The 9,554-nt window shown below is 41.7% G+C and overlaps 1 pseudogene; it reads left to right on the forward strand.

Annotated features, from left to right (window-relative positions):
- The first annotated feature begins 3,491 nt into the window (after nucleotides 1–3,491).
- Nucleotides 3,492–4,319, forward strand: LOC113899315 (annotated as a pseudogene).
- Nucleotides 4,320–9,554: the final 5,235 nt, after the last annotated feature.

Consider the following 9,554-nt stretch of genomic DNA (forward strand, 5'->3'; position numbering starts at 1 on the left):
TAGGGAAAACCACTAGACCATTCAGGTATGACCTAAATCAAATCCCTTATGATTCTACAGTGGAAGTGAGAAATAGATTTAAGGGACTAGATCTGATAGATAGAGTGCCTGATGAACTATGGACTGAGGTTCGTGGCATTGTGCAGGAGATAGGGATCAAGACCATCCCCATGGAAAAGAAATGCAAAAAGGCAAAATGGCCATCTGGGGAGGCCTTACAGATAGCTGTGAAAAGAAGAGAAGCAAAAAGCAAAGGAGAAAAGGAAAGATATAAGCATCTGAATGCAGAGTTCCAAAGAATAGCAAGAAGAGATAAGAAAGCCTTCCTCAGCGATCAATGCAAAGAAATAGAGGGAAACAACAGAATGGGAAAGACTAGAGAGCTCTTCAAGAAAATCAGAGATACCAAGGGAACATTTCATGCAAAGATGGGCTTGATAAAGCACAGAAATGGTATGGACCTAACAGAAGCAGAAGATATTAAGAAGAGGTGGCAAGAATACACAGAACTGTACAAAAAAGAGCTTCACGACCAAGATAATCATGATGGTGTGATCACTCACCTAGAGCCAGGCATCCTGGAATGTGAAGTCAAGTGGGCCTTAGAAAGCATTACTATGAAAGCATTACTAGTGGAGGTGATGGAATTCCAGTTGAGCTCTTTCAAATCCTGAAAGATGATGCTGTGAAAGTGCTGCACTCAATATGCCAGCAAATTTGGAAAACTCAGCAGTGGCCACAGGACTGGAAAATGTCAGTTTTCATTCCAATCCCAAAGAAAGGCAATGCTAAAGAATGCTCAAACTACTGCACAATTGCACTCATCTCACACGCTAGTGAAGTAATGCTCATGCTCAAAATTCTCCAAGCCAGGCTTCAACAATATGTGAACCGTGAACTTCTTGATGTTCAAGCTGGTTTTCGAAAAGGCAGAGGAACCAGAGATCAAATTGCCAACATCCACTGGATCATCGAAAAAGCAAGAGAGTTCCAGAAAAGCATCTATTTCTGCTTTATTGACTATGCCAAAGCCTTTGACTGTGTGGGTCACAATAAACTGTGGAAAATTCTTCAAGAGATGGGAATACCAGACCACCTGACCTGCCTCTTGAGAAACATATATGCAGGTCAGGAAGCAACAGTTAGAACTGGACATGGAACAACAGACTGGTTCCAAATAGGAAAAGGAGTATGTCAAGGCTGTATATTGTTACCCTGCTTATTTAACTTCTATGCAGAGTACATCATGAGAAACGCTGGGCTGGAAGAAGCACAAGCTGGAATCAAGATTGCTGGGAGAAATATCAATAACCTCAGATATGCAGATGACACCACCCTTATGGCAGAAAGTAAAGAGGAACTAAAAAGCCTCTTAATGAAAGTGAAAGAGGAGAGTGAAAAAGTTGGCTTAAAGCTCAACATTCAGAAAACGAAGATCATGGCATCTGCTCCCATCACTTCATGGGAAATAGATGGGGAAACAGTGGAAACAGTGTCAGACTTTATTTTTCTGGGCTCCAAAATCACTACAGATGGTGACTGCAGCCATGAAATTAAAAGACGCTTACTCCTTGGAAGAAAAGTTATGACCAACCTAGATAGCGTATTGAAAAGCAGAGACATTACTTTGCCAACAAAGGTCCATCTAATCAAGGCTATGGCTTTTCCAGTGGTCATGTATGGATGTGACAGTTGGACTGTGAAGAAAGCTGAGCACTGAAGAATTGATGCTTTTGAACTGTGGTGTTGGAGGAGACTCTTGAGAGTCCCTTGGACTGCAAGGAGATCCAACCAGTCCATTCTAAAGGAGATCAGTCCTGGGTGTTCATTGGAAGGACTGATGCTAAAGCTAAAACTCCAGTACTTTGGCCACCTCATGTGAAGAGTTGACTCATTGGAAAAGACTCTGATGGTGGGAGGGATTGGGGGCAGGAGGAGAAGGGGACGACAGAGGATGAGATGGCTGGATGGCATCACCAACTCAATGGAAATGAGTTTGAGTGAACTCTGGGAGTTGGTGATGGACAGGGAGGCCTGGCATGCTGCAATTCATGGAGTCACAAAGAATTGGACATGACTGAGCGACTGAACTGAACTGAACTGAATTACTAATGAGATCAAGCATCTTTTGGTACATTATTCTGCATTTCCTCCTGCTTAAATGTAGTTCAGGTCAAATGTTTGGTCTACTTTTTATTAGATGGCTTATCTATTTTTTATGGCTTTGTAAAAATCAATATATTGATTCTACTATTCGTACTAAACATTTGTACATTATCTGTCACAAATATGTTCTCCCTGTTTGTGATTTGTCTTTAACTTTACTTTGGGGTTGTTTAATAAACAGAAACTCTTAATTTAATTTAATTATATACACATATATATATTTTGGCCACATGCTGTGCGATTTGCAGTGTCTTAGTTAATCAAAATTGAGAGCTTGGACTGTCAGGAAATTCCCAGAAAACTGTTAATTGTAATGTAGCGTAATTTATCCATGTTTCCTTTTTTGTTTAGAAATTTTCTGTTCTTTAGTAAACTCTTTTGTATACTAGGGCCCAAAACAATATTCTTCTCTCTTTTCTTCTGGAAGTTTTGATTTTTACTTTTAATTTTCTTGTCCGTCTGAAATGGATGGTAATGTCTGATGTGAGGTAGGGAATCCAATTTTACTTTTCCCACATATAGACAATCAGCAACACCACCTTCCGTTCATCTCTGACATAGAGCACTGTGCCATATTTGTGTGGGGTTGTTTCTTGGCTCTTTATTTTGCTCCGCTGGCCGTTTTGTGTGTATCCGTGTCATGACCACCTTGCCTTAATCATTCTTGTTTTATGTCTTGTTATCTGCCTAGTCAAGTCCTCACTGCCATCTTCTTCTTTAGCAATGTCTCGACTATTCTAGAGTCTTTGCTGATTTACATTTTACTCCCAGAATGGGATCATAACGTTATTGCTGGTTGATAACTTGCTTAAAAAAAAAACCTTAATAAATATTGTGAATATTTTGGAATTACATAATGCTGTAAAATATAATTTAAATAACTACATGATATATTATAATGTAGATATTCTATAATTTACTCATTTCATCCCCCATTCTTGATATTTAAGTTGTTGCCAAATTTTCCTTGTTATAAGCAGTTTTGTGGTGAATATTCCTGTGGTAAAATATTCACGCCTATTTTCTCAAGATGGAAGTAGGATGTCTAAGGATTTGCTCAATTTTAAGGTTTTTTGATAGAAATTACTATGCTATTTTTTAGGAAGTTCATATGAACTGTGTGATAATGAGGTCTCAGGGCAGGCACCCTTACTAAAAGGGAACATTATCATTCCCAAAACAAAAAGCAAAAAGAACCCTCACATTTTCCAGCTCCATGGGCAAATAATTTAAGACCAGGTTAAATTTGGTTTACAAATCTAATCTGGATTACCACATTCTGTGTATTTTTCTAGTGAATAGCCCTGGGATTTCGTACCGTGAACATGCACGTAAATATCATCTCCCTTTGTCCCATTAGAGGTACTGAGCTGGGCGGATGGCCCATGGAGGATCAGAGTGCCGCGTTGATGGAGTTTATCTTGCTGGGATTTCCTCTCAGCAGGCAGGTGGAGCTGCTGTTGCTGGTGCTCCTGCTGCCCACGTTCCTGCTGACACTCCTGGGAAACCTGCTCATCATCTCCGTGATGCTGTCCTAGGCCCACCTCCACACCTCCATGTACTTCTTCCTGTGCAACCTCTCCATCCTGGACATCCTCTTCACCTCTGTCATTTCCCTGAAGCACTGGCCAACTTAGTGCTTCCCAGCTGCCCTTCTGTGACTCTGACATCATTAACCACTTCTTCTGTGACAGTGGAGTTTGCTGGCCCCCGCCTGTGCGGACACCACTGCCATCGAGCTGATGGATTTTATGCTTTCATCCATGGTCATCCTCTGCGGCATAGTCCTCCTGGCCTTTCCCTACACGTACATCATCTTGACGATAGGAAGCATCCCTTATGTAAGTGGAAGAAACAAGGCCTTCAAACCTGTGCTTCCTACTTGACCATACTTGTGATTCCCAGCAGTATCACGGTGTTTATCGATGTGACTCCCTTCCAGAAAGAATATCTGGAGGTCAACAAGGTCCCTTCAGTCCTGAGCAGTGTCGTGACTCCATTCCTCAACCCCTTCATATATACTCTGAGGAATGATACAGTGTTGAGGGTCCTCAGGGATGTGTGACTGGGTTCGAGTGGGTTTGGAAAAGAGGATGAGGACAATGCTGAGGAGAGGAGTGTCCTCTGTCAGTGACCACAGAGGAGGGGGATAGTTCCTCTTCCTCTTCACTACCAGGTACCCATTGTGCAAACTCCCAGTACTAAAACAGAGGAATTTTTTAGAAAAGAAAAAGAAAGGGGCATCCCAGGTGGTCCAGTGGTTAAGACTCTGTGCTTCCATTGCAAGGGGAGTGGGTATGATCTTTGGTCGGGGAACTAAGATCCCATATTCCATGCGGCATGGCCGAAAAGCAAAAATTAAAGAAATAAATAAAAATAAAAGAGAGGACTTGCCTTAGCAAGAGTGAGCTAGCTGAGGGATCCTCAGTGGTCTATAGCAGAAAGAAGCTGAGCTTGGAGACAGGGACTTGGACTCTGGCCTTGGTTCTAACTCTAACTCTGTGGCCACAATGGTGTCACCGTGTCACCTGCCACTCTGGCCCTCAGTGCTGTCCTCTGAAGTGCATCAGGGCTTGACTTGATGATTTCCAAGTTCTGTCCACACTGAATATTCCAAGAATTGCAGAAGGGTCTACAGCCTGTGTGTGTCCTATTTGAAGTTCCAACATATTTGACCCCCTTTCCTCATGGATCCTGAATACAACTCTTCTATCAACTTGACACAAAGTCTTTCCTAGTTCTTTCTCCATGGACGCCCTTTCCTTCTGTTTTCTCTAAGAAGCTTTCTAGGAATAATCTTCATTATTCTCCAGGCCATTGTCATATCTGTGACGCACTGTCTTCCCTCAGTGGACATTTGTAATGACTGTGGTGGATATATGTAGTCCATGTTATTTAATAACACTGCTTTCTGTACTAGAACATGTTCATAACACCCAACACGCTCGCATGCTTATGTAAGACACGCCCTCAGCTTCCAAGGACTGACGCGCAGATGGATAATTTGACTGAAGGCACAATCCATTGCCTGGCCAGTGATCTATGACCTGTGTGGCTTGGCTAGGACAGATAAATTGTACAAACAAATGTCTCTTTTTTGAGAGTTTGAACTAAGAGATGCAGTGATTCTACAAGACAATGGTGATGTTCCTTCTGGAAGCTCAAGGAGACTTGGTGCCTGGAGTGGCCATTTGGGGCAGGTACAAGCTGATGAGTAATTACTTTGGTGGGGGCAGGGATCCCTCCATCTCTCTTTTTTTTTCTTCTTTTTTTTATGATTGAAGTGTAGTTGATTTACAATTTATGTTAGTTTCAGGTGTACACCAAAGTGATTCAGTTATATATATTCAGCTATGTATATTCACATATGTGTATATATGAATATATATTCTTTTTCAGACACTTTCCATTATAAGTTATTGCAACAAGCTGATGAGTAATGAGGAGCCCAGTCTGCCCATCATAGAGAATAATAGAGAAAATAGAAAATAGAGAAGAGATGGATGAGAGTCTACTCAGTTGCAGAGACATAAGAGTGAAGGGCCCTCCTCTGTAATGACTTCCCAGGTCAAGACACTGACAGCTTTATTTCCTGTTCCTGAATTTGATGAAGTTGCCAGTACCCATATATCAAACCCCTCTTTATTGAGCGCTTTTGGGAAGGTCATTATTTCTCATGACTAAAAAACAGTTTGAATAAAGCTCTCTCTCTGCACCAAGTGTAGCCCTTCCCCCTTTCTGAGGAATTAGAAAGATGCCTATTTCTAATTAAACTTTTTGAATTCTTGGTGCCCAGACACTGCCTCAGATATTTGACTGGCACCATGTAGGTCTATGGCTCAGGTTAGTTCAAGCCAGACTTTTCTCAATGTCACCAGAAACACTAGGGTTTACATTCCTGTCCTCCCTGACCTCTAGCACTGCAGTATCCACCTTGCCTGAATTAACACCTGTGCTTTTCATGGAACACACACCTAAGGCAACTCTATAGAGTGCTGTGGAAGCAAAGGCCACTCAAATGAGAATAGGGGCTGTGGACTTCCCTGGTGGTCCAGTGGTTAAGACTCTGTGCTTCTGATGCAGGGGGCCCAGATTCAATCACTGGTCAGGGAACTAGAATGCAAATGGTGACAAATGGTGTGGTCAAGACCTCTTACATTTGTCACAGGTAATATCCTAATTTCATCTGGTAATTGCATAGCCATCTGTTAGCTAATTGGCTTTATCCAGAGGAAAAATAAACTTCTCATATCTTTATGACAGAAGGTAGTTTGAGAGTGAGGCGTCCTCCAAGCTAGGTTCTTATTCTCCCATGGAGACTGGGAGGAAGGGTGCCATCTTTCTTGATTCTACTTCAAAGAGATGGTTCCAAGGTCCTGAAGAAAGACTTGCTGGGTCACAAAGCTGGCCAGAGGCTGATTTAAAATTTAAAACTAAAGATTTATGTACATTTAAGATTTATATACATAAATATACTTTAATATTTATGTACATTTCAAAGAACAGACAGAACTCACAAGTTTTCTAAAGTATATATCTCAGAAAAGGGTAAGAGACAGCTCTTCTCTTATTTTCAGCAGGGAGAATTTAGCCTTGTAGATGAAAAATTAATCAGTCAATCTAATAAACAAATGGAAACTTCTATTTGAGCTGACTTTGAGGATTATAATCCAGGAGGAGCATCTCAGAAAGCTCTGAGAACTGTTGAACCAGTAAGAAGTCAAGACACAGTTATATGAGTTCCTTGACATATGACATATGACAAAGGGTTGTATATCAAATGACATATTATTGACAGTTTATGTAATCCAGATCTAAACTTCATTATGGACTTCCCTGGTGGCTCAAATGACAAAGAATCTTCCTGCAATGTGGGAGACCTGGGTTCACTTCCTGGGTTGGGAAGATCCCCTGGAGAAAGGAATGGCAACCCACTCCAGTATTCTTGCCTGGGAAATCCCATGGACAGAGGAATCTGGCAAGCTACAGTCCATTGGGTCACAGAGAGTCTGACATGACTGAGCGACTAACACACATACACACACACACTTCATCATGGTAGATCAAGTTACACCTTATAAGGTCAAAAAGAAATGTTATCTTTTGAGGGTGTGGCCTCCCTATGTGGCAAGTGGGATCTTCCCTGATTAGGGATAGAACCCATGTCCCCTGCATTGGGAACCCAGAGTCTTAACCACTGGACAACCAGGGAAGTCAGAAATGCTATCTTTAAGTTGTCCTGTTGATTCTAAGAGAATGTTGCTTTTTATGTTTGAGCAGGTATTCCTGCCAACTGGGGAGGTTTGGTTGATGCATAATTCAGATACACAATGCACAGTGGGGAAGAGAGGAGGCTAAAGGGCAGAGAAGAAATTTTTCTGTTAAAATTTTTCTTGTCTTGCTATAACATGAATTTTACCTCACAGCCTCTTACTTTACTTCTATTTGACCTTACCCAGCCCTCTGGGAGTCCATTCCTGCAATGCTTTTTGCTTCTCCAAGCTTTGTCAACTATTAGGTAAATCCCTGTCCTGGGCTAGGTAGGAATCAAAGTGGGCACACCTGATTCCCATCTGATAGTGACAGAGGAATATAAATCAAAATGAGGATCACCTTTGACTGGAGAGCTTTTTTGTTTCTGATCTTTAACTATAAAAATACACATTCATTGTAAAATTTCAGCCAGTACTGAAAATAAACCATAAAATAAACCATGAGAATTTTATCAGCCAATTCTACTCTCCAGCAGCAAACATTATTAACTAAGCAATTTGTGTTTTTGAGACCATGCACCTCAGATGGGTCTTGAACCCACATCTTTTAACTGAGATCATACACTTGGTCTTAGGACTTAATAAAGCTTAGGTTCTTGATGTCTTGTCACAGAAAGAATTCAGTTAGAGACAGTGATAGGTAAGGAGTGGACTTAGGAGAAGCACATTCCACAGACAGGTTGTGGACTGTCAGAAGGTGAGAGGCCCTAAAATATAGGGCCTAAAATATGGGGTGGTTAGTTTTTGCTGGAGTCCAGCTCCAGCAGCCAGGGAATCAGCCTGAAGGGGTGAGGGTGTTGGTGGACGATGAACTAGCCTCTGACTCATAGTACGGAACTACATCGGTGAACGATGATGTAGTCTCTGACTCACAGTACGAAACTACATGTTTATTTCAAGCTTCAGCTTCTCTTTTATACTTTGACAAAAAGCATTAGGTCAGAGGTCTGACGTTTTTAGTTTCCCCCACCCAGATTTGGGGCTTCCCTGGTGGCTCAGAGGTTAAAGCATCTGCCTGGAATGCGGGAGACCTGGATTCTATCCCTGGGTCGGGAAGATCCCCTGGAGAAGGAAATGGCAACCCACTCCCGTACTCTTGCCTGGAGAATCCCATGGAGGGAGGAGCCTGGTAGGCTACAGTCCATGGGGTCGCAAAGAGTCAGACACGACCGAGCAACTTCACTTTCACCCAAATTTACTGTACTTAACTTGTGATTACATTGTAACTCATGCTACATTCCTCAGTTTATTTCTTTTCTTTCTAAATCCTGTTTGCCCCTAGCATCTTAAGATCACTATCTCCTAAAAAAGGCTTCTAGCTATTCTTAATTATTCCTAAACCCTAAACTCAGCAATGCCAAAAATGCTCAAACTACCGCACAATTGCACTCATCTCACACACTAGTAAAGTAATGCTCAAAATTCTCCAAGCCAGGCTTTAGCAATACGTGAACCGTGAACTTCAGATGTTCAAGCTGGTTTTCAAAAAGGCAGAGGAACCAGAGATCAAATTGCCAACATCCTCTGGATCATCGAAAAAGCAAGAGAATTCCAGAAAAACATCTATTTCTGCTTTATTGACTATGCCAAAGCCTTTGACTGTGTGGATCACAATAAACTGGAAAATTCTGAAAGAAATGGGAATACCAGACCACCTGACCTGCCTCTTGAGAAACCTGTATGCAGGTCAGGAAGCAACAGTTAGAACTGGACGTGGAACAAGAGACTGGTTCCAAATAGAAAAAGGAGCACGTCAGGGCTGTATATTGTCACCCTGCTTATTTAATTTATATGCAGAGTACATCATGAGAAATGCTGGGCTGGAAGAAGCACAAGCTGGAATCAAGATTGCTGGGAGAAATATCAATAACCTTAGATATGCAGATGACACCACCCTTATGGCAGAAAGTGAAGAGGAACTCAAAAGCCTCTTGATGAAAATGAAAGAGGAGAGTGAAAAGTTGGCTTAAAGCTCAACATTCAGAAAATGAAGATCATGGCATCTGGTCCCATCACTTCATGGGAAATAAATGGGGAAACAGTGGAAACAGTGTCAGACTTTATTTTTTGGGGGCTCCAAAATCACTGCAGATGGTGACTGCAGCCATGAAATTA

The sequence above is a fragment of the Bos indicus x Bos taurus genome, chromosome 10 (genome assembly GCF_003369695.1).
Source record: "Bos indicus x Bos taurus breed Angus x Brahman F1 hybrid chromosome 10, Bos_hybrid_MaternalHap_v2.0, whole genome shotgun sequence".
Lineage (NCBI taxonomy): Eukaryota > Metazoa > Chordata > Mammalia > Artiodactyla > Bovidae > Bos > Bos indicus x Bos taurus.